At 48.0% G+C, this 26,263-nt stretch overlaps 1 protein-coding gene across 2 annotated transcripts in view; it reads left to right on the top strand.

Moving 5' to 3' along the window:
- The window catches only part of LOC144099514 (uncharacterized), a 79,879-nt gene that overhangs the window by 24,860 nt on the left and 28,756 nt on the right, over positions 1-26,263 (top strand). The gene's annotated exons all lie outside the window — the stretch shown is intronic.

Raw genomic sequence — 26,263 nt, 5'->3', positions numbered from 1 at the left:
GTACTGCATTGGACTCTTCAGAACGCAATGAAAAACAAAAACCACACATGACAGAAACAGCGGTATTAACACGACTTAGAAGAGAGCATGCGTTATTGTTCCGCGATCACAGTCGTTGGTTTGAAAATGTTCATTTTGATCACCATGCATACTGGCCAGTTGTCGTGTTGTGCAGTTGCTGGTAGCATCGCAGACTGAGCACCAGTTATGAAGCATAGCGATCTTGTACCTGAAAACCATTAGCTTCCATGAGCTTGCTTGCAAAAAATTCATTCATTAATTCATTCATTCATTCATTCAATATCTAAATCAAGTACAAACTAAAGATGGACACAGAGGAGATAAGTCTGTGCCCGAGGTTTTTCGCGCTTCATTCACGCAATGCAACACCCACACTCAGGCTACCCTTGCTCATTCATTCATTCATTCATTCATCCATTCATTCATTCCATTTATACGCGTAAATACTGGAAGTGACGACAGAATTTTGGTGGCCACAGATATTGTTTAAAGGTAAAACAACATTCGGGTAGTGGGCATATATCCTCAAATTCAGCAGTACGGTCTCATCCGCCTACATACATCTCAGTGCATCCGTCAGCACGAGACTTCGTACCTTGGCTGATAGAAAAGTCAAATAGTTTCTCTGGCATTTATATCGCCTACTTTTTTTCGCGAGTGTACTAACCTCCCGATGCATGCATACGCAATACGCACAAGCGCGCACATTCAGAGTGGGCGCTTGACACAGCGTTTGAAAAGTATCTTCGACGCCTTCATAAGACCGAAGATTATCATCTGGTTCAGTGGCCCGTGCTTCTCCTGAGTCGAATTTTCCTACTCCAGTATCAAGGGAAGATCCGAAGCGGCTGCCACAGCCAATACGCCCGGAGAAGCCGCGGGGGCACAGCCGGCGGAAACAGCGCCGCGAAGCAGTGTTGCGTTGCACGCCGAGCGATCGGAGACTTCCGCAACGACACCCGCGGGGCGATACCGCGGGCGCCGACTCATACGCGGAGGCAGCCAGGTATGGGTCTTGGATAGCCGGCTACGTAGCGTGCTGGCCGGTGCATCCCAGCTGTGCTTCAGCTGCTCACTGGGGCGGCAGGGCTAACCTGTGCTCGGCTGGCAGCAACGCTGTTGGCGTCCTTTCAAGCGAAGAGTACTTTCAGCCCCAGCCTTTCCCGAAATTCACCCCGTTGTTTCGCACGGAGTCCTCGCCAATATCTACCCTGTAAGTGCGAGTTCGCTGATGCAGCAGGCGGCGGAAAGAAGAGCAGCTTGAACATAGTCGCATCCGTTACCATGATATACTCGTATAAGGCGTAAACGTTCCGAAACTGGGTGTGACTGAAATTTGTGTGCGAATCAAGCCCGAAAATTACACTGTTTCGTGGGAGAGCTTCCATGCATATAATTATTTACTCAATGGTCCAGCTACTTCACCTTCTGTAAACGCGAAACATTGGATACCTCCTGTAAACACACCTTTCAAGTGAAAGTAAATGTGGGTGAAAATTTTCATATCTGGACAACACGTGAAATTTAAAGTCAGTGTCATTGTCTTGCTTGCAGCTCGCGTAGGTCCTTTTGTTTGTGTGGTACGTTGGCTTTTTTCTGTATATATTCCTTCTGTTTTTCCCCAAGAGCATTTAGTTGTCAGTATTCGCATGTCTTTTATTCCTTAGGTGGTTAGTCCTTGTCTCTGTTGTAGCGCAGTAGCGTTCTTTCAATCATGAGCCAGTTCCTACTCGCCCAAATTGCTGCTTTACTAATAACACGCTCGGTCTGCGGAATTCTTGCCTCCGGTTTCAGCGCGGGTTTTATACTTCACGTTTGTTTTCAAGGGTCCATCGCAGATCTGGTACTTTCTTGGCTTACGATTTATGTTCTTGGCTATTCAATTTGTACGTTTGTCAGAAATCTCTTAAAGTAACTTTACCACAAAGCCTGGCGCCTCTGTTGTCGTTTTTACTGCTTTATTTTTCTCGACACTCGCTCTAGCTCCAGATATAAAATCCCACAAACTTCATTCTTTCTCGCACCTGTGCGCTCTTGAGCCACCCATGAGCGCAGAAAGCAAGGTGCTAAAGCAGTGTCGACAAGTTATAAGCGCTCTGCACATTGTGGTTATGAACGCCGGGCCACGCTCAAACACGACATAAAAAAGTGCCCTCTTTGTCCGACTTTTAACCGCCGGGTAGGAGTCGCACAATGTGCCGTTCTCGCTCCCGCGCTCTCTTCCCGCTTTGAAAGGCGGAAACACTTTCACCTCCGCTCAGAGTGTTTGAGCAGGTAAAAACGACCGCGAGCCCCTGGCCCCGGAAACGTGTACGCGGAGAACCAGTCGAAATATAGACTGGCGCGCGGACGCCTCGGAACACGGCGAGTTCGCGAGGCGCGTTTTTCTTTCGACGACCCTTTACTGGCGCCTTTGCTCTTCCATTCAGCTCCCGCCGAGTTAGGAACGACCGGCTGTCGAAATAATAATAATAAAAGAAGAGGCGGAAAGCGCGCCTTCTCCGCCAGCGCGCGCAAACACCCGCCCGGGCCGCATGTACGTGGCCGACCTATACTTGGGAGGCGCGGATTGGTCCGGGTGGCCCCAGGAATGTGGCCCGGCGGCCGAAGCGCCCGTACGCGCGCGGCTTTTGCGTGCGACCGGACGGACCCAGCACACCGGAAGTATTAAACGCGCGGCGGCGAGAGGAAGCGTTTTGTCGACGCCGTTGGCGCCGCTGCTGGTGAAGTGAGATAAAAGCGAGTGGTTGCCCGCCGTTGCTTAGCCCGTACTTGCGCAACCGGGCGAAACGATAACGAGTGACTGCCCCAGCGGCGCTCGAAATTCTCAACTTTGTTAGATCCTCCGTGACTAAGACTGCGCGATGGTCATTACCTTATCTGCGAAAACATGCTTATTCCAGGTGCCGGCTTGAGCCCACACTGACCACGTCGTCTATGTCGTCGGTCCGCTAATTTTATTCGGCTGTCCCGGGCGGTCCTCCCCAATTTATTCTATGTTCATCATCATGATTTGCCATACCCAGAAATTCTGTAAAGAAGCATTTTTGGGCGAAAAACCTTTTATGAACGCAATATTTTCATATAAAGTAAGACGTCACTGCAACAATCAAAATATATGCAGATGATCCTACGGCAGCTTGTATTCTTTTCTTTTTTCTATGAACGTTTTTCGCTGTCGTCCCATAGAGACCAAGGGGGAATGTTTTTACTGTCGTCGAAAGCGTTCCCCACTGGCCTTCTATTCCACTCTTAGCTGTTCGACGCGATCACTGGAAACACTTGAAAAGAAAGAGTTTCCTACATATCGGAAGAATGGACCATTACCTTCAATATTTCCGCAACAATGTCTTACAATTCTCCAATTTTCGAAAATTCTGCGCGAGAATGCTGCACGTGCTTCGAGGCCCATGTAAGTTCTATGTTATTTTACTTTTCTACCCCTCCCTTTTCCTCTCCTTCTGTAGGCACCATTGTATTCTGTCGAGGGTTCGTGAGACATGGCTAAATTCCAAGGGTTGGCGGCACAATGCTTTGGATTTACAACGACCAGATATCGAAACACTGCGTACATTACAGGATTAAACGACTAATGTCTGAGCGGATTCAGCCAACGAGAATACTGCGCGTACTGACTCTGCTGACTCTGAGGATGGCTGACGTGAGGAACAATATGGTAACAGCGGTTATTTCTCCCGAGGCTCATAATCCAACACAGTCGATCGGGCTTGCAGCGAAGTCTCAGATCCGGAAACCTGGCACTATTGGAAGTTATTCCGGGTCAAGGATGGAGATTTCAGGCAGTTATCAAAACCGGCTGCAACAATTTCAAGTGGGTGAGTATGACGGGTTTGACGGCACTTGCTTCTTCTTGTGTTCTTGGTCGTTTCGATTTTATTAGTTTGTTGCTGGTTACGACAGGCAGACGAGAAGAGAGGTAGTCAAGAATAGAGAGTAAGTTAATCAATCTGTTTCTTAGCCCCCGTGCGTCTTTGCATAATTGTTTTCATGGCGCCAACGTTAAGTTTCCTATTTGTTTCGCGACATGGACAACCACATAGCAGCTGAAGGCAGTGACTCCGGCGTCTTTGCGCTCCGCGTTTCTTTCGACAAATCCGTCTTTCAGGCAAGGGCCATTCAATCTTGCTGCTATTACTCAACTAACAAATTAAAAGAAAAATGTATTAAAAAGTTTACTCAAAACCGCTATTAACAAAATTATTCCTCAGCAGTGTCAGAATGCCACAGTTTACAAGCGGCAGGATATCACCAGTTCTACGGGAGTTATTTCCATGTTAATATCGCCAAAAAGACGAACACGAGCACCCCAATCCGTCGTCTCTCTGCCGTCCTCGTCCTATTTACGCTAGAGATATGAATACAGCCACGCATAGCTGGCCAGTCTTACAGTTAACGCTTTTGCTGTATGAGAGTACATCTTTCTGGCCCAAATATCGAACGGAGGTCCGCACCATTGAGCGTGAATCCAGCGAACTTACTTGGCGTTACGTGCTGTAAGGTCAGTTAACGTGCTTCTTCTGACATGGTAAAGTTCCGCGAAAAGAACACACACACAATACAGGGTGCAGGACGAGCGCAACCGAGCGCATTCGGTTGGCATTTTCACGCTATAACGATATGCTTGTTGTTATCCCTCAAGAGAAAAGTGCGTACTATAAATATCTTGACGCTGCATACCATGCGAGGCGGAAACGTGGAGGCAAAAGCCTCGGAACTGAATAAGACAGTGCAACGGGCTGTGGAAAGGGAAATGAAAGGGGCAACGTTAAGAGGGAAGAATTGAGAAGAGGGGGTTAGAAAGACAAACTCGATATAGTGATATTGTATCTGAGATCAATAAGAGGAAATTGACATGGGCGGCGCAACCAATGAGAACGGTTAATATCGCTGGGATAACACATTGGATTGGAAGGGAAGGAAGACGTAGCTGGCGGCAGCATGTTGTCATCTGGAGAGACGAGATGAGAAAATTGGGTGGGATTGCGGGACCACCTCAGCTCCCAGAGACAGGGCTGATTGGAGATTAGAGAGAGACGTTTGGCCTTCGTGGGACACAACCGGGATGGCAGTAATAAAAATTACGTTTTGAGGGCCACGCCCTGCGATTCCGGATGCCCGCCTGCTCGCTTAGTAGCGGTCCCAAAGTACACACGGTGGGGGACCATGCTAGCATGGACAGCGGTTTACCGAAGAGAGATCTGATTTATGACCATTCTGAAATTTGTGTTTGATTGTGCGACAGCAACTTGTCCTCTGCAACTCGTGGAAAGTGACATTTGGTTAAATGTGTTTTGAAAATCATTTTGTATACTGGGTGGCCATAAAAACATTGTATTTGTGGCTGAAATTTTTTTTTATTTATGTGCGACTTTGCCGAAAGTTTAGAGCCCAGGGGGTTTGCTTCCGAGGCACACCGTGTGGCTGGTAATGCATTTTTGGTCTGCCCTCTCCGACGGGTAAGGGCTTTCAAGAATGTTGCAGAAGCCCCGCTACACGACTTACAAGCAAACCCCCTGGGCTATAAACTTTCGTCCAAAGCTGTATCTCTATGGTCAAGGCGCTGCAGAAGCACTGGATTACTTAGGAAGAACAAAAAACAAAATAATAAGGGTGCAAGATATTATGCAGTACTAGCAATTATCGCTTGGAACAAACAGGCGCCAGTAATAGAGACAACGAAGCCGGCAGGTCGTTCCACGCTGCTGTTTGGAATGAAAGTTTTGAAATCTAAATCATCCCGGTGACTGGATGCGGCAGCATTCAGCTTTGATGGTCGCTTTGAGAAGGAGGAACTAACGGGTGAATTAAAATGGCAGATCTAATGAAATAAGTACAGGCGTGAGATTTCTCTATGAAATGAACCATTAAGGAAGTCCATATTAATAGAGTTTATTCCTTAGTCAGACTATATATGCGTTAGAAACAACAACTTGTGTTATTCTGGGATATTTTTAGAAAGTTGTAAATCCGGAAGTGGCTCGCTGGAAGCTTTACGACGTTTTGGGGCGCGCATTACTATTAGTCAGCTAAGTAATACGTCCCAGCAGCACATCTGAAATCTCGCGCATGTGTATGACTGTGCGTCGTTTCGTCCGCAGAAGAAAATACCTTCAGCATTTCCTACGACGCTGACTGATTTGCGCCTGGTATCGCAGCTATTCTGTAGGGTGCCGATGAAAATAGACCATTTTGAGGTTGACATTAGAGCTTCACATTCCTCTTTTCTCTCTAACGATGCATTCTTAAGCAAACAATAAAGGGAATCGCACTGAGTAATACAGGTAGTAACTACTTGTGATATATTTTACCAAATTATTTAGAACTGGAGATACGAAAAGAGGAGGAGGAGGAGGGGGACTTTAATGCAACAGGAGAATAAGAAAGCGGGGTAGCAACATTTACTAACCCTTGAACGTAGTAACAGAAGCTAATCTTATCCTTGCAAAACATAATACGAAGCACTACGTTTTGAACAGTTACCTATACTTGTGTGCGAAAATCTTGGTTATTTTACAACTTTAACCAAGTATACATTGCTCTGCCCTTACCTCACTTAGCGACTTCATTCTTTTGAAAGTAATGACAAAGAAAGGTTTCAACACGCCGAGAACTGAATGATGGACATTTTCGCGTGCCCGTCGCGGTGCTAAGAAAAACCGCATATTTTGTTAGCTGCCTAGTACGGTGTGTTGGCGTGGAATATTAATTAAATTTTGCGTATCCGAAAGTAAATAAATCCTACAAGGTGATCAGTGCTCAACGCCGGTGACAACCGCCAGCCGCGTGCTGGCGACAGCGCACATGTACGTAAGCTTAGACATGGTGATAATTAAGCGTACAAAGCATACGAGGCAATGACGTTATTCGTTCCTTGCTTGCGTCGCGCGCAAATTAAGCTGCAGGCAGCAATAAAACGGAAACGGGTTCGATTCCTAGTGTTCGATTGCCTCAATGGCCGTGTCTGAGTCGCAACCCAAGGGCCACAGGCTTGATTCCCATCTGATTACCCCAATTTTCTTTTCAAAGTAGTTTACTTTACATCCTTATATGCCACAATGACATTTGAATCGTGCTACGACATCACAGTCCCAATTTAACTTGACTTTTAAACATTTTCATCCAACAGCTAGGCGTTTGACGTCACAACCCTCTTGACCAGTCCTGAGTTAGTCCTGAAAGCCCGCGGCTTTTGCTCCGAACGTCCGCTCTAACTCTGTCGCGTTAATTGCCCGTCACTCAGCTGTCTTGCGTTTGCCCTGCGGTTAATGTACAGCGAAACGGTGCCACGCTTAAATTTTCTGACGAGTACTGCACGTCCATTTGCTTAGCATTCACATACATCCCCCTAAGTTGCGGTTCGTTTGTAAGCCCTGATTTTCGTGGGGGCCATCCAAGGTCACTTTAGGCGGCTTTTATGCACAGCATTAACGGGAAGCGCATCGCTGACTGTTCGCAGTTCATGTTGCAAAAGATGTTGGACACGGTTATTCAACGGACGACCGACCTGTGTTGCGTTGAAGTGTTGTCTGACGACAGCAGTGCGATTCATGTTCTCGGTCGGCTGGCGTGACATAAAGGGCTAATGTCGTGATGGGATTACGCCAGATGGCGGTTTTCCCACTGAACTACGTGGAGACTTAGCTAAACTTCACTGACGTTCAGCGTCTTTACGAGCCCTCCTCTAAGTTCTTTGGAATATCGTAGCACTGCCGGAACCTGCCAGCTCTTAAAGGCGAGAATTCTCGCGGCTTGAATTCCACAGTATACGACGCACAGCGCGAACTTCGGCCAGGATTTTGTCTCTGATTCTAGAAAATGATTCTAGAAAGCTAATGGCGCTAAAATAAGCAACCAGAGAACGAAAGACGAAATTCTAGACACAAGCGCTGACTGGTTTGGTGTGTGGAGGCTTAACGTCCCAAAGCGACTCAGGCTACGAGGGACGCCGCAGTGGAGGGCTCTGGATAATTTAAACTACCTTGGGCTCTATGGCGTGCACTGACATCGCACAGTACACTGACCTCTACCATTCTGCCTCCATCGAAATGTGATCACCACGGTCGGGATCGGTTCGCGTCTTTCGGGTCAGCAGCCACCGTGGCGGCAAGCGCTGACTGGCAACCGAATTTCATTAATAGAAGGCGAACACCTTATAAAGGCGAGGAATCGATGGGAAAATGATGGAAGCGGGGATGGGAGCGCTGTTGTTTTTTTCTAGAATCAGGATGTACCAACTCGCCAAGAAAGATGTTTTAATGAGATTCGTCTCTACAGCAATGAAGATAGCGCTGCGGGAGCACGCTGGGGTGATGACTCCAGAGCGCTTGTGCTCAATAAGCGTCGTACCATTCCCGTACTTACGCGAACAGTGCGTAACTGTCTTTACTGGTGCAGTGATTGGACATGTTTAATTGTGAGTTATTGTGCGGTACATGCAGAGAAACAGGAAACACGGACTAGCTGTGAGAAGTTAGAATTCTTAGTATGGTAATGCCCCAGTGTGCGACGCAGTTTTGAAAACGTCAAATAAACAACAAACCACCTATAAGTCTTTACTGTAGGCATATTTTGCCATAAACACCTTACTTTCCAATGCATAATACTGTAAAGTGTTGTTTCGTTCTTGGTCGTTTTCGCATGACGCCTCTTTTGTATATCCCACGGCACATACATTAACACGTTTTGGCGGGCTAGTTGGTTAAGCATCTTGAACAAACAGCGCGAACAAAGACGAGCACAAAAGACAAGAAAGCGAACGACACGGCGCTGTTTTTTTTTTTTTTCATGTTGCTGAAGCCACAAGTGGGATAACACGAAGCGGGTCAAGAAGATACCCCGAAGAGCCGTGTCGTTCGCTTTCTTGTCTTTTGTGCTCGTCTTTGTTCGCGCTGTTTGTTCAAGGCACATACATATTGCACATAAGATCTTGGCGTCCTTTCTGCTTGTTCACACAGTCCTCTAGCTGCTAACTGAAGTTCCTAATACGAAATGTCAAACGTGTGTACAGCTTACCTCTCAGGGATTACGAGTGTGAGGCGTGTCGTTTTCATTATCCCGCTCACATCTTGCGACTCCACGGAAAATCCGAGTCATCATCATCATCAGCCTGACTACGCCCATTGCAGGGAAAATGTCTCTCCCATGTATCTCAAATTAACCCTGTCCTTTGCCAGCTGCGGCCACCGTATGCCTGCAAACTTCCTATCTCATCCTCCCACTTAACCTTCTGCCGCCCCCTGCTACGCTTGCCTTCTTTTGGAATCCACTCCGTTACCCTTAAGGGCCAGCGTTTATCTTCCCTTCGCAGTACATGCCCTGCCCAAGCCCATTTCTTTCTCTTGATTTCGACTAGGGTGTCATTAACCCGCGTTTGTTCCCTCACCCACTCTGCCCGCTTCCCGTCTCTTAACGTTACACCTAGCATTTTTCTTTACATGGCGCGCTGCGTTGTCCTTAAATTGAGCTCTACCCGTTTCGTTAGCCTCCACGTTTATGCCCCGTAGGTGAGTACCGGTAAGACACAGCTGTTGTGCACTTTCCCCTTGAAAGGTATGCAGTACTTGCGCGATAGAACAGGGAACGGCCGTTCTGGGCTCCAATTCGGTTTGAATTTCCCAGCGAAGCATGCACGTGGGAAGTTTGTCTCAGTTTCTTCTTACGGCGAAAAGCCTTTCTCGAATCAGTTTTATTCGGACAGCTGTTGTGCACTTTCCCCTTGAAAGGTATGCAGTACTTGCGCGATAGAACAGGGAACGGCCGTTCTGGGCTCCAATTCGGTTTAAATTTCCCAGTGAAGCATGCACGTGGGAAGTTTGTCTCAGTTTCTTCTTACGGCGAAAAGCCTTTCTCGAATCAGTTTTATTCGGACAGCTGTTGTGCACTTTCCCCTTGAAAGGTATGCAGTACTTGCGCGATAGAACAGGGAACGGCCTTTCTGGGCTCCAATTCGGTTTGAATTTCCCAGCGAAGCATGCACGTGGGAAGTTTGTCTCAGTTTCTTCTTAAGGCGAAAAGCCTTTCTCGAATCAGTTTTATTCGGACAGCTGTTGTGCACTTTCCCCTTGAAAGGTATGCAGTACTAGCGCGATAGAACAGGGAACGGCCGTTCTGGGCTCCAATTCGGTTTGAATTTCCCAGTGAAGCATGCACGTGGGAAGTTTGTCTCAGTTTCTTCTTACGGCGAAAAGCCTTTCTCGAATCAGTTTTATTCGGACAGCTGTTGTGCACTTTCGCCTTGAAAGGTATGCAGTACTTGCGCGATAGAACAGGGAACGGCCGTTCTGGGCTCCAATTCGGTTTGAATTTCCTAGTGAAGCATGCACGTGGGAAGTTTGTCTCAGTTTCTTCTTACGGCGAAAAGCCTTTCTCGAATCAGTTTTATTCGGTGCAAAAATTTTAGGCGTTCAGTCTTACTAGTCACTTCGATGTAGTGTTGATTTTGGCCAAGCGCGTTTCGTTGGTTCGAGTGTACGCTGTGAAAGAGCACACCTGAATTCATTTTCATTTATTTAATTTTGTTCCATTTGCAATACACTGCAGCCCGAGGGTCGAGCAGAATGGTCAACACAACGAACAACAGCGAAAACGTTCGGACGCAGTCAGAATTGTGCGTGGACACGTGAACCGAGAGCCCCTCTGCTGTCGGCAGTACAAAGCGAATTCAAGCTGGATTCGCAACTCGAGCATCCCTACCGAAGCAAAAGTAAAGAGAGCCACCCTTCGTTCGGGAGTCGCACGAATCCGTCACCCGTAGTGTGAGGTGACCTCGCTAAACGCGTTGACGTCATTGACAAGAAGGTGGACCGTACAGGCGCTTACGGAGAACGCGCGTTCGGTCGCCGCATTCGGGTCAAGCGCTCTGGCGCTCGTCAGGGCACTGATTTTTCCACCGCGGCCCGAAAGCGAAGCCGCCCTGGCGATATTTTCATTCGCGATCGGCTGTCCCAGTGGCCCGTTGACCTGTGCCGCCACTCACGACGCGTGCCCAGCAGAGTCGGGGCGTGCGCACGAGATCACGCGCTGGTAAGCGGCGTCAAATTGCTCGCAGTTTGTGTGAACTCGCCGACGCTTAGGCGCCTACCTTTCGGCCGAAGGGGCAATCGTCCGGCAACCTGTAGGTTGCAGTCTGGTGGCCGAAGCGTCCATCTATCAGTCTCACTTCTCTGCATGTTCCACTAATGCATCGATCGATCAATCAGTCCATTCATCTATCCACATTGCACCTCTGTGGCATGCGAATTCTCCACGACCATTGGCCAGCGCATATCGTTCAGTACAGCAGTAAGAACCAGATTATAGAGCCTAAATATCAGCCTTGTACAGTTCTAGAGTATCCGCAGTAGAGCGGCGGAAAAGCATGCTCCGCACTTATTTGATTTGAACGGTTTCGTAAACTGAAGTGCATCAACGTTCAGGACTCGCATCCCTGTGTATGCGCAAGCACTAAGGCATCATGGCCATACTACAAAGCGCGCAGGCATTTAACTGCGCACTTTAGTTCCCGTGCACACGTTGTGCTCTATTATCATCTGCGTTTCGCGCGGCTCTCTCCTGCTTTCATCACTGTTGGCGCCACTACAGGCATCTCTGAACTGCATGCGTTGTAACCTGACAGCATCATCGGCACGTGCCTTTTCTGCTTTGGGAGGGTCCTGACTTTCGGAGGTCCTTGGTCTACGCTGACAGGCAGCAGCAACGTACATTTGTATTTTTTTCCCCTTATAAATCAACTCGGAGATGGCAAACTCGTGATGACGCATACGTTGCACAGACCGACCGCGTTGTGGTCATGAAAAACGACAAACACCAACAATGCGCCGCCAGGCAAAGCACGCTCAAATCCTGCCATCATTTGTTACTTAATTCAAAAGAACTGCATACATACAAATCTACATGTATATATTTTGAGTAGCTACGAAATTCAGCTAAAGAAATTTTACGCACAGTTCAGTTTAGTTAATTTTTTGCAGTGCAGTGCAAGAGGTACTCTCTTTTCATTCATTATATATGTATCATCCTTTTCGAAAGCAGGGTGCGTGGGCGCCTCTACTCGGCGCCTGCGGAGCTTTTAAGTGCGATAAATGTTAACGCACCTCCGTTACACGGACCATGCAGCAAACCCGGCCTGTTCATTTTGAAGAGGACGGCACATTGGGGTGTTGTTGCTTTGACAGCTACTACTTTCATACACTATTTCGCTCATGATCTTTGTCAATAAAGAATCCTCTTAGCATGTGCAATCATTTCTGCCTGCCGCAGCCAACGTTCAAAATCTATCCCACAGTGCTGCTCTGCGCGTCAACAGTGAAATATGTTCAGTGAATCCACGCATCTCTTATGAAGCACACATTTCGACGCAGTGCATTTGAAACCACTTAATGCAAATTCTGTGCAGGTTGTTGCGTACTTTTGTGCTTTTGCTGCGCGAGACCAAGCGTCTGTCTCGAAGATGCGCTAAGCTTTGCGCACAACTCACCGGTATTTTGACAGCGGCGCTAGCACACTGGTTTGGGTGATGGACCATTTTGTCTGCTCGGGCCTGACGACAAGTTACAACTTCTCCGGGCGACCAATTCTGTCTTACCCCGAAGCGGTTCGAGCGCGTTAGGTGAGGTTTCGCCTTGCGTGGTTTCCATGGAAAGTGTAGTCGGCACGACTTTCCCCAAGCTGGAGACCCCGGCGAGTTACTGCGCGCAACTTCTCAGTCAGGCTGTTTGGCGGCGCCGCAGACCCGAACCAACGTAGTAAAAATTTGAGGACAGTTTACGCTGTCGTCTTCAGCACTTCGACAAGGTGCGTAGAAGGTCCACAAGCTCAGCCACACCACCTAATATGTTACTGGAACAGTTCGTGTTCACAGTTATATCCCAACACCCGTATCGCCCTTTTAAGTTTTGTGCACGTTTAGCTCATCCTTGACGCGTGTCAGCTGTGAAAGACCCCTGTAAAATGGAGGTAGACAGCTTTCGGGGCGTCATCTAAGTCGACATCGCTTGTGAACACCCTCAGCAGCGTGGCAACACGCATTTTCCTCGGCGCGTTGCTTCGTAAACACGGCAGTCTTCTCGGGTCGAGGACAGGCGTGTAATGCGTTAAAAGGGAGCAAAGCGGTTGAACTCGGCGCGCACCCGACACATGGCGTCTGGAGTGCGGAAAAATAAGGAAACAAGTCGCGTCATGCGCCTGGCGAGCGGAGCGTGGCCTTGGGAAACACGAAAAAACCATCAGCCTGATTCCACTTTTGGAGACCGCAGCCTGCTTGAAGGAGCACGATGGGCGAATGTGGAAAGCTTTCTGTGCCTCAGCCAGTGTCTTTGCGCTTAAGCGTTGAGCGCAATCTTGTTTGATTTTGGCGGGCAGAATAGAAACGCGCCTGGCTACACCGCGCCACATCGACGAACTGGGATATCGGCAGCGAACATACGGGTACTTTCAAGCGCGTGTCTAGTTACCAATCCTGCAATTTCTCGCTGACAAAATTGAATCGTTTCGTTACTGCGTAGCAACTAGAGGTAACGCTGCTCAATACAGCGGGTAGTATAGAAACCAGCACAAAATGCATTCTGCAGGATAGCCGAAGTCGCTGCTTATTTTCATTGTGTATTTATTGGGTTGAATTCATTCTTGTAGCAGCTGCGCATATTCCTGTAATTTACAGCACCGTTTTAAAAAGATATTAATGCGAATTATTAGCCATTTTGTAGGATGTATTCTTCTCCCTAGAGATCTCAATAGCGGTTTTTGTTTCGTATTTTCCGGATAATAAAATATTCTATGCACGCCACGGTAATTGCTATCTCCGTAATACTTTTCATTCTTTTTTCATTTGCATGCGCAGCATGAATACGAATACGAATGCGGTTTATTTTCATATTTGTTCAAAACATCGGGAGCTGCTGAACAGCAGCTTGACAAGCTCCCACCCCCCTTGTTTACATGATGATGACTGGGTTTTCGATTATTTAGACACAGAAAAAGTAAAGGCATCATTGTCTCGATCGTTATCAACTTTATCATCGGAGCAAAAGTTAAAACTATAGCAAGGGCACCATGTACGGTGCAGTTCCGGCAGAAATGGACAATTCACTCAGGTTAGCTTACGGGCAATGCGGTGTGTGGCCCCTTCCGCATCGTCAGCACTCCAAACCTCTCGAATGCGTTGGAGACTCTTGTCCTGACCTTACCGAAGCTTAAGGCTCCCACGGATGCATGACAGTCCAGTAGTACACAGCTCAGAAACAAAACCCTTGGGCTACATATATTTTACAAACGCTGTACAAGTGAACAGAAAACGCACGAAAACGGAACTAGCTAAGCCTGTGCATTTATTGCGCTATATTCGAAAACTTGAGCACTATTGGAGGCGACATGAACAAGAATGTTGGGGCTCTGGTGACAGCTTTGAACGTGTTAAAACCGCGTCATTAATTAGCCGCGTATTCAAACCACACGCAAATATCCCATGTGGGTACAGGAGTGATTGAGAATAGCTCATCTCTCACACACTTCACCTAAGACTCCCTTTATAGTTTAATGCATTTCTGTCCATGTCACTCGTCTTTGTTTAAGTCTGCCATATGACGAAAATAGATGCGCACTATTTCACAGTTACTACAGGAAAACGGACAACCGTAGAGCGCTTTGTAATATATTCTAAAACATCGTAGATGCGTATAAATCTGAAGACAGCCGCCAGATGATTAGGCTGAATGAGGTATTGGCCCATGGATGTTTTTTTTTTTTTGCACTCCCAACGACCCGTCTGAAAGGTCATGAAACAGGGAGCTGCCTGCCGGGCATCTGCGCTAAAAGCGTCTCCCGCGACAGCGCAGGCGGCACTGCGGAGAAAGCCGCAACGAGGAAGCGAGAAAGTAGACACGCACCTCGGACGAAGAAAGTACGCGGAAAGCGCGGCACTTTCTGCAGCTTTCATTGCTCCCGGAAAATCGCTGCACCAGCTGCGTGCGCAGCCAAGAAAGAAAACAATTTCCCCGCGCACGCGTGAAACAGACCCTACAAGGTCGTGGACGTCGTGCGCCGGATGACGATGGCGCCGTGGACATTCGGGCCAGCGGGGCTGGACGACAGGCCGGTGCGTTACACGCGAGAGACGCCGCCGCCCCCGTTCCCGATCACGGCGCAGAAGACTGCGGGTGATGGACCGTTGATCGTTGACACGAGAGTGACGGAACCGCAGACTGACGCGGCAGCGAGCGAATTATCGAATCAGCTCAGGAGCAAGGCGGTATCGGTAAGGGAAGAAGTTTGCGTCGTCGAAGCGAAGGGAAGCTCGCGAAAGAACACAAATCGGCGATCCTAGCAGTAACAACAGACGAGCGGAGTAGGCGGCCGGCTTTCCAGGATGAAAGGGCTGCGTGTTTGTGTATACGAGTGAACGTGTGTATGCAGGTGTGCTTTTTCTCTTTCTTAACACGCTCATGAAGACAGGTGCGCTCCCATGTCCTCTCCGGCCCGCACGAGAATAAGTGCATGACGAAGCCTGTGGAACTTGGGCAGCCGCGGGTAATTGCAAGGTTTCGCTTGCGTCGGAACCGCCCTCGTGCTTTCAAAAGAGCTGGAACCTCGTAGGTAGTCATGAAATGGAGTCGCTTTGCTCAGAAACTGCATGGGAAGCACCGAATTCTGTTCTTTGAACCAGATTATTCCATCATAGCGGGTGGGCTCCGCGATATTCCCCTTGGGACGACAGCGACTCTCGCCAAATCACCGAAGCGTCTACTATGGGCGAGGAACCCAGCTATTTTTGTTCGCGTGATGCGTATACAGCAGCTTCGCATGCAACAATGTAGTTGTGAGGAAATACTTAACACTGTTAATAAGCAAAACAAATCGTGTGTGAAAAACAAGGGGCTAGAAGGGTAGACAGCGTTCTGTAGATGTCAAATGCATCGGGAAAGCCGGATTTCTCAGCTGGAAAATTTTGGTCTCAATAGTGCCATCATCCCGGCAAGTCATCGAATGCCTGGCGAACGGTACAGATCACTGTGTCAAACTCTCGCTTTCTGGTCTGTAGTCATTCAACACTCCGAAAGATATGGCCAGAGTTGGTGGCACAAACAAAGATAATACCACAACCTAAGGCGCTGACAGCTCTCACAGGCAAAAACCGCCTGGGAAGCACCATGTATTTCGTGTTAAAATGCCTGCTCAGGGCTGAATTGTTCTTCAAAAATCTTTTATTCTGCCCTAACCTTCTCAAAGTGCTGGCTTGGGCTTGGCCAATGCTGTCATTTTTCCCACTCTCTGCTAAAGGGTTTTGGTGGTCTTCCTTGAATGGAAGGGAGTAGTCAAGTTTTGGTGAAGAATGGCTTGCGGTTTCTAGTGTTAAGCATCGCCAGTTTCAGGTTCCAATGGCGGCCTGTGCGGAGCCAGATATTCTTCGCACCTTCCGTCAATTGCTCCACAGCCGCTCCCCATTCTTGTTCTACTAGTTATTTCTCTCGTGGTACGGATCTGCCATCACTCACTATCTGCCCTAAGCAGAAGTATTCCCTTACCGCTCCCAGCACCTCGGTACTAATTGTCAACTGCTGTTCCTTTCCGGAACTGTTCTACATTACTTTGGTTTTCTGCATATTCATTTTTGGACCTACCGTTCTGCTCTGCCTGTTGCTGGAACACGGTTGCCGCCGCTGCCACAGAAAAGGGTTAATTTAAGAGACATGGGAGAGGCCCTTGCCCTGCAGTGGGCGTAGTCAGGCTGATGATGATGGTGATGGCTTGTAGGTTCATCACAAATATTGGCGATGCTTCGAGCCGTGGTTCTGTATGTGGCTGGTATTGAAGAGCCGAGGCACTTGAGGAAATTGAAGCTGTTGATACTCATTTTTTAATGTGAACGGCAGGACGCCACCACTATCTCTTCACCTGGAACTGATATGTATGGTTTCAACGAGGGTTCATTTTAACGACATAGAGTTATTTGTAGCTGCTGCTACCACAAAGCAATCCTTGGGTGTCATTACGGTGGTTATGTGTTCCCAAAATCCAGAGTATACCAGGAAAACACACACACACATATTCTAGTTCTGATTTTCGCTCTAGTGAGGAAAAAAAATAGTCACTAGTGTCAGCGGTGCATGAAACGCCCTGCAAGGTGCAGAGAAACCGACAAACTTATCCTCAAATACAGGTGCCTCATATTGCGCTGCGTGCCGCCACGTTTACCTAACAGGACTCGAAAGTGACCTCGTAAGTTTTTGACAGCGCGTTCAGGAAATGAGAGCGCATTGAACAGCAGTGACTGGAACCGTCGTTATTGCATGGTGCAAACGGACTCTCTGAGCCCGCAGCACAGTGCACTGGACCCAACCGGGCCAACCCACCAGCATTCGCGCGAGACTGACTGACAAAACCCGGCTTGACATACAGCAGCGGAGCCCGCTTCTATCGGGTGCGCGCAAAATGCCGCGTTATCGCCAGGAAACGAGGCCCACGGCGGCAGCTGCCGCAGCCGGAGGGCGTCCGACTCGAATAGCCGGCGCCTTTAATACGAGAACGGGACAGGCGCGCTGCTCCAAGGCCGCCCACTTTGCCAATTGGGTTAGACGGGCCCTTCGAGAAAGGCGCGCGACCCCGGGGGTGAGCAGAAGAGCAGTGGGGAAAAAAAAAAAAAAGAACGCCGCGTCGGCTGGAATGCGGCGTGCTTTTATACACGCAGCCGGCGGCCGTTGCTAAAACCTGCTCGTCCAGCTGACGGGCTGCATTGGCGGCGTCTATAGCGGACTCGCGGAAGCCCGCTGGCCCAGTTGGCGGACGCCGCCGCTGGGGAAACAACCTGTTCAACGACAGACCCTAGGGTAGCGCGGTGCGCGAAGCTTACTTAATTCCTTCATTTACGTGTAGAAAGAGACATATCTTGCCCTTTCAACTTAATATTTCACATATAATAGGAGCATTCCGAGCGTCCTGCCGAGAAGCACCCATGGTTTTCTCCATTTTTCCCCTGCTTTCGACGCTCAAAAGAAAAATCAGGAATGCGCGTCGAGATGGTATACGCCGATAGGGAGCTTTGTATGCGAGGCCATGCCGCGACGTTCACACGTATATATGTCCCGGTGTGCATACCTGAACATTTCGAGCTGATATCGCCCGCGGAGGCCAAACGGATCCGCCGCGTCTGCTGGACATGCTTGCACAAACCTCGACCTTCTACAGAGCCGTTCGGCTACCACTTGCGGCGGTTGGCCGTCTGGCCGTGTTCCAGGCAGCTTTTCTGCCAGGTTGACAACGGCACACTCCCTAGCGCGCTGCGTTGGCGCGGAGAATTGTAAACAAGTGCCTCATTGCCAATTTTTTCTCTTGTGCGATCTTAAGTGGCTTTTCGAGGAGAACTCTCACTTCACTATTTGTACGCAGCGCTTTTTTCTTTCTCTTCCGGCCATTCCCAATAATTCTCCCCATTTTATCTCTCGTGTTACCATGCGATGACATAAATTTTATAAACCATTATTTGTGTACCAAATCCTTGAGTGTACGAAATTGCGTCTAATTAATTCTGGAATTTCAGACAATTCATCGCACTACATTGAAAGAATATCGGTTCGATGAATCGATGCAAATAGCTTCAATTAGACGAAAAAAGATGCCGCCACTATCTGGAAGACGTTGAAGTAACAATCGTTAGCTGTATGGTTTACTATAATTGATATGACTGATATTAAAGTGAGGTACACCAATGGAAATGCGAATTTGTACGTTTATTTCCCCATATGATAAACACACACGAAACATTTCACTTGCACATATTGCAACACACTGTCACAAACATCACTGCTTAACATCTTCTTCGCTCCCACCTTCATCGAATCCTTCACTTGATTGGCTGCACGAACTGGCATTTTCCATAACACTTTCATTGTTATACGTGGATTCCCGTTGTTCTTCTCGGCTCTTCTTAATTAGCACAAACACCGTACTGTGTTCAGTGAAGTAGTTAGGCATGGAAGTTATTCGGTCCGCGACGAATTTCGCCCCCTTCCAACGAAGTAAGAGAGAACAAATTCCAACGCAGCTGCCCGCTGCATAAGTGGTTGGTTCGTTAACGTCCGATTCTAGTTTCAGCCAGAGCGAGTCCGCCATTCTCGGCTTAAAGCTACTTTCTTTACGACTGAAATCACCGACGAGTAACGCAGGCAGATTCTATTATTGGAAACACACTTGGATACGATGGCCACGGAGTTCCGACCCTTCTTCCTTCGGTGTTTCTCGCGCCGTTTCTCGAGACGAGCGGCGCACTGAAATTGGTTTTCGGGGAGAGGGAATGGCGCATTAGAGAGTTTTAGTTTCACGTACGTAGAGGCTTCACGTACGTAGAGCTCTTACGGGTGGCCAGTGCGCATGCGCAGAACGCAAAGGGTATGCGCGAGTCTCACGTACGTACGTGAGATCCGGATTTTTACGTTGCGGTCTTTGCGTTGCTTGCGTACGTAGCGTTGACAAACATGGCAGCGCCCTGTGCGCCCGCTTCACAGCGATAACAGCTTCGTCGCTAATCCCTCGACGCGATATCGTGTTCTAAACTGCTGCATTCGCCATCGATTTGCCCATTCTTACCCTCGCATAAGGTTTCAAGCGACAAATAGCTTTTGTTTTTCAGACAGAAGGGCGATTTTTCAGCTGTTAAGCCTGACGAAGTAGCGTTGGTCGTCGTCATAGCAACGGTCTCGCGAGATCTCGAACTGAGAGAGCCCCAAACCAGCCAAACATACCCAAACCGCCAAACACGAGGACAGACTCAATGGCTTGGCTTAAAGAGTTGTCTTGGATGATTTAGGCTACAACCAGTGTCTCTGTTTGTTAGTAGTTGGCGCTAGGAGTAACGCGCGGCGTGCGTCGCGTACGTGCAACTATAAGGGTTTCAAACGACCTGCGTGCAGGCTACGTAGACCTCACATTTGCGCGCGTGAACCCTCTACGTACGTAAAACCAAAACTCTCTATTATCTGTTTCACATATCGGCGGAAACCTAAACCACGCCTTAAGGGAAGGGATAAAGGAAGGACTGAGAGAAGAAAGGAAGTAAGAGGTGCAATAGTGAAGGGCTCCGGATAATTTCGACCACCTGAGGATCTTTAACGTGCACTGACATCGCACAGCACACGGGCGCCTTAGCGTTTTGCCTCCATAAAAACAGCAGCCCCCGTGGACGGGTTCGAACTCGGTAACTCCGGATCAGTAGCAGAGCGCCCTACCCACTGAGCCACCGTGGCGGGTAAGGCGGCGCTCGGTTACTGATTCGGAGTTGCCGGTTCGAGCCAGACCGTGGCGGCTGCTTTTTTATGGAGGCAAATCGCTAAGGCTCCCGTGTGCTGTGCGATGTCAGTGCACGTTAAAGATACCCAGGTGGTCGAAATTATTCCGGAGCCCACCACTACGGCACCTCTATCTTCCTTTCTTCTTTCACTCCCTCTTTTGTCCCTTCCCTTACGGCGCGGTTCAGGTGTCCAACGATAAATGAGACATACTGCGCCATTTCCTTCCCAAAAAACCAATTATTAATTATTATATATTATCTTTGACGTGCGCTGTCACCGCTCAGCACACGGGCGCCTTTTGAGTTTCGCTTTCATCGAAACGCAGCCGCCGCGGTCGGGTTCAAACCCGAGTACTCCGAATCAGTAGCCGAGTGCCCTCACCACTGAGCCACCGCATTGTTTGGTTTCTTCAGCTATGCGAGCTCGCTTGCATTCGCGGTCCCTCTGCTGTCTCGTCTTTCGTTCCTCTTCGATTTAGGGTGCCCGGCATCGCTGGAAGTATCCGGGTATGTCCGAAGTGGCCGCCATTTTGGTTATGACGTCACATTGAAAGGTGCACTCTTCAATTTTGTATACCGAAACTATGCCGCCAATTCGTCCCCTGACATCATAATCATACGGATCCTCTTCTAACCGCCATAGTGGACCCTGATGGCATCATTTACAAGCGAATATGGCGGCCATATTTGATTTGAGATTCCGAAACTATGCCGCCATCCTTTATTATGACGTCATAATCCCGTGGTTATATCCGGCACATTGGACCTTGGCGTTATCATTGGCACCCGAATTTGGCCGCAACCTTAGATTATGACAGTCAAATGATGGCCTAAGCCGGCCGCCATCTTGGATTGATTAATGACGTCATCAGCTGATTAGCATTATCGACCGAAATCTTGGATAAAGAAGTGCCGTCACCAATCAGTCACAAATTAAATATATCAGTGGCATCACCAATCAATTACCAATTCCGTTCCTATATCGATTTACTATGGGGGGCCTAAGAAGACGAAGTTCAAGTAGTGAATTAACATAGAATTCTCGCGGTTACGTTTTCTTCGAACTTAAGTTGGGATAAACACGTAGAAGATGTTTGTAGAAAACTAGCCGCAGTGACGGGAATCTTATCTCGCTGCCGACATCTTCTTCCAACACAGGCCAAAATCCAAATTTATCACGCACTGTTTGCTTCACATATCGTCTACGGTGGTCTAGTATGGGCTACAACGACAAAAGGAAACGTTGCAAAGATAGTTGTACTTCAAAAGAGAATCATGCGACATATTCCAAACCTTGATTACCTGTCTCCCACGCGAAGTGCTTTTATAAGCTACAACATCATTAGTGCTGAATATATGTATCCATATCGCCTGCTCCGGTCTTTTTATTTTTCCACTGTAGCTTTTCAGGATTTTTTAATGAATCTAGGATCTCTAAAAAGAAGACATGTTACACTATCTACGCGTAATGAAGATGTCTGGGTGCGCCCGAAATTTCGAAATAATTATAAATTTCAGTCACTACAGCATAATCTGCCATTTATTCTAAATGAGCACAAATGTGTGATGAGTTGCGGCGTAAAAGAACTGAGAATGTTTTTTTCGAGTCAAAGAATGAATGGCTATGCGTGTTTACCTTTTCATTTGCAAGTGCTGTTTTTCAAGAACATGTATGTATTCTATTTTTCTTTATATTTCTGTCTGCTTAACTTCTCTTGTTGGTATTGTGCTGTGTTCAAAACTATAAGTACAATTTTTGTAGACACATTTTGAAACCATATGCTGTTTAGTTAATAATTAAATTGCATTTCTGCTATTGTATAACTCATTGTTCTTTGCATTTCTTAATTGATGTTAATTAATATGGACACTACCTGTTGCTGTAAACCACTACTGCCTTGTAGAAGGGGTCATGGCCTAGTCAAGCTGTCGAGACAGCTTTTAGCTCTTGACCCTTTCCAGGATCCTTTACTTCTTGAAAAATAAAAGAATTGAATTGAATTGAAAAATTGAATTCCTCGGACCTAAAAAATTTCACGCCGAAGGGAGGTGGTAGCAGACCCCAAGAAATCGAGAAACGTGATCAGTAAGAGCTTGCTCTCTTAAAGAAATCTTCCAGGGTGGTGCCCTACTAGTCCAGGAGTCCATGGGCTTGTGCTTCACATAAAGCCCGATCCACTCGCCATTTCTGGCCGGTGGGCTGAGCGGTCCGTAAAGTAGCCCCCCAGGAAGAATGAGTGGGATTTGGGATAGGGGTTACTGCCTGTGGGGAAGGACATTCCCAAAGGTAGTGGAAAAGTTTGGTTAAAAGAGGCTATCGGTTAAAGAGGATATCGGTTAAAACAGGCTCGAGAAGTGAAAATTTAAATTTGGTTTTGAGGAAAGGATTTGGCGCAGTAACTAGACACAATTAGTATATTGTATGAGCGCTTACGCACGTTATACGCAAGCATTTAGCGGGAGATTACACTGGAATTCGCATGAGCACATTTAGTTTATCGTATGCCAAACCCAACGCAACGATAGCGCTGGCCGCAGTGGCGCCGTCTGGTGTTAAAACGTGAAAATATTTTGTGACACATTTTTCGCACTTAGCCAAGGTTATCCAAGTCATAGCGCGCAGATAGCCAGTTCATCACCAGTTCAATAAAGTCAGGGCTAATTTATTTTAGGTAATTGAACCGAGCAAGGCTTTAAAAACGTCATGTTGAGGTCTTTCGGACCCTTCAGCCTATCGCCGAAACGATTGCGTTTGGCAAGGCTACCTTGTCGTAAAATTCCAAACCAAGCCAATACACAGTCGGCGGTGTCTTGTTAGGGTTAAGAACGGCGGAATCGTTACACTGAATCGAAAATTTGGCAAGATTATCCCTCATTCGTTATGCTGTTGGCGAGGGGAGGCAAAGCGAATATCACGTGTGCCATTTAAAGGCAATGAATATGCCTAAAAGCCCAATAACATCGACGAATTCTCTCCGAAGCGGGTGACGTGGGCGCCGCCATTTTGAAAACGCTATTTTTCCTAGCGTACGCAAGAGCACGCACGCTAACTTCGAGAAATAGCATAGGTAACGTGCACGTACGTTAAACCTCGATTTGGAATAGAGTTTGACGCATGCACAGCACGAAGCACGTATTTTATGGCGTACGCTATGCCATTGCGTATGTCTGCGTACGCTAGACTAAAACTTTCTGCTGTCTCACGTATCTCGGCGGACACCTGAACCGCGCCGTAAGGGAAGTGATAATGCAGGGAGTAAAATAACAAAGGAAGAAAGAGGTGGCGTGGTGGAGGTCTCCGGAATAATTTCTACCACCTGTGAATCTTCAACTTGTACCGACATCGCACAGCACACGGAAATGAAAATGAAAATTGGTTTTTGCGGATAGAAATGGCGCAGTATCTGTCTCGCATATTGTCGGACACCTGAACCGCGCCGTAAGTGAAGCGATAAAGGGGCAAATGAAAGAAGAAAGGAAGAAACAGGTGCCGTAGTGGAGGGCTCCGGAATAAATTCGACCGCCTGGAGATCTTTAACGTGCACTGACATCGCACAGCAGACAGACGCCTTAGCGTTTCGCCTCCGTCGAAACGCGGCTGCCGCGGTCGAGTTCGAACCCGGGAACTCCGGATCAGTAGCCAAGCGCACTAACCACTGAGCCACCGCGGCGGGTCAGCACACGGGTGCCTTTTGTGTTTTTGGTTTTTCCATACAGGAACCGTTTTGACAGTTTTTAGTCTGTAAACTCCTGCTGACAGTCGATGTCTTCCAATGCTAGTTCACCAGCAGCGCCCGTAACAATGCCCCGGCGGTGACGAACGAAAACACATGTTATTACAGCGCTGCGATTTGGTCAGAAAGAAAGCCACGTAGACAGAATATATTGTGAGTTTAAAGGAGGAACCTCTCCCGCTCCACTGATGTACCGCGGGGAGCCATATAGACAATAAAAAAAGAATGTTTTCTTTTTGTAATAACAGGCGGTGCCTTAGCTGTGGCACAGATAATCGCGTGGTGTGAAAAAATCAGCTAGCAGTGAACGGAGTGCTAAGGAAGAATGTTTAACGCTAGCGCAGTTCAACACCAAAACATTAGCTCTCGCATCGCACTTTGAGAGTTCTACCACTACTTTTTAAGTAAGTCAAATATATAATACAGAACATGTATGCATGAACAACTTCCGAAGGCCACCTGCCATGTGGAATGCGGCCGGTTTATACATCGCGATGCTATCACGAGTAACCCCTACGGATATGAAATTTCAAAAATAAAAAGGTCAGCTCTAATTACCGACTTCCCACAGACAAAACCTCCGAACAAGATATCCGGCCTGCACATGAATACTTGATTCACTTGCGCTTTTTTCGGGCCCGTCTTCCGGGAAAGAGCATTGCTTCGGTACGCATGTTTTGAGCCGCACAGGGGACCGGCTGAATAGTCTTGCCGGGCTAACTATGACGGGGGCAGCAAGCCACATAACGGTACAGCAACGATTAAGCTGTCATGCACGTTTCTAACGTAGCAAAAGAATGCCGTCTCAGATGTGCATCGGAAATCGGCGCTGATGGGATCTGGAAAACGCCGCTTGAAAAAGAGAATTATTAACGCGCTTCAAAATTTACTAGGCAGTGCATTCACTGACGTTGAAGCGAATAGCGCTCTTTAGGAAAATATGCATAAAGAGAAAACGATGTTATCCGTTGCCTTTAACCCTCTTGTTTACAACCTTCAAATCTTAGAACAACCCACACGACTAGACGCACAAAGGAAAAAACACAGACAACAATTGAGAGCATGCGCTATCGTAAACTATCGGTACGAACTACTTCCCGGGATCTTTGAGGAATTCTCGGCATTTTGATCAGGTGAAAAGTGCTAGCATTCTTGCACAGTGATACCACGAAGCCTTACACCTTTAGTTTGACGCATGATAGCCTTAGATGCTTATGCGCCACTAAACCCAACACAATACAACGAAGCCGTTGCCATCCACCACAAATGCCAGCCGCGGTGTCAGTGGACCGCTACAGACGAGCGGTGCACCGCAGCTGCTGTCCGTCACTAAGGTTTCCTTTGATTGGTGCCCGTAACTAAGGTGTTAAATAATTGAGAGTCATTAAAGTATCCGTGCGATGGCGTAGACAGGGTAAACGGTAATAAACATGTAAGCACGCACAAGGGCGAACCTGTACAAGAGGGTAAGCTTTTGCGTCATTCCCAGTAAGAAACTTTCCATCGACATTTTGCTGTCTTTAAAGTAAAGATCTACATCTGCCATGGTGCGCTATGTAAAGGAAATTACGACAGTCAGTCTCCCACATAAGAGTTCGACGCTCTGAGTTAATTGAAGGCTGCACAAAGAGTTTGAAAAGTGCTTCGTTGCGTCTGCCTGAAGCGTGAGCTACACTGGGCTACCAGTCGAGCCTTTCGCGGGGGCTGGGAGAGGCCAGTTGTGCGCATGTGTCCTTGCCATGGCAACTGGAGAGGAGCAGCAGGTGCGCCGCGTGCTTAGTCGCCGCCCGGCCGCACGCCCCTCTATCACCCGAACCGCGCGTCGCATGCGCAGCATTGCGTGTAAAAGGCGGACATGTAGTGGGCGGCTGTATCACAGCATTTGACATGGATGCAGAGAAGGAGAGCCCAGCCGCTGCTAAACGCTAAAGAGCTAAAGATTAGCTCTTTCGATCCTGAGGTTGTCGCCTGGCACTTGGCTAATCAACAAATAGAGAGTGAGCGTAAGAAAGCGAAAAGAGCAGCGGAGGCGCAAGAACAGAAAGTGGAACGGCTTGCCGAACGGAGGTGCCAGACTTCCGAGCGTAATAGACGGCGCATAGCCGCTGGGATGGAGCCCAATGTCTCTCATTGCTCAATATACAGTTACCGCAACAAGCTCAGCCAAGAACGCGTACCTCTCACTACGTATATCCTGAGATAGCCGAGCTAA

The sequence above is a fragment of the Amblyomma americanum genome, chromosome 7 (assembly GCF_052857255.1).
Source record: "Amblyomma americanum isolate KBUSLIRL-KWMA chromosome 7, ASM5285725v1, whole genome shotgun sequence".
NCBI classification, from domain to species: domain Eukaryota; kingdom Metazoa; phylum Arthropoda; class Arachnida; order Ixodida; family Ixodidae; genus Amblyomma; species Amblyomma americanum.
This window is presented reverse-complemented; position numbering and strand designations above follow the sequence as displayed.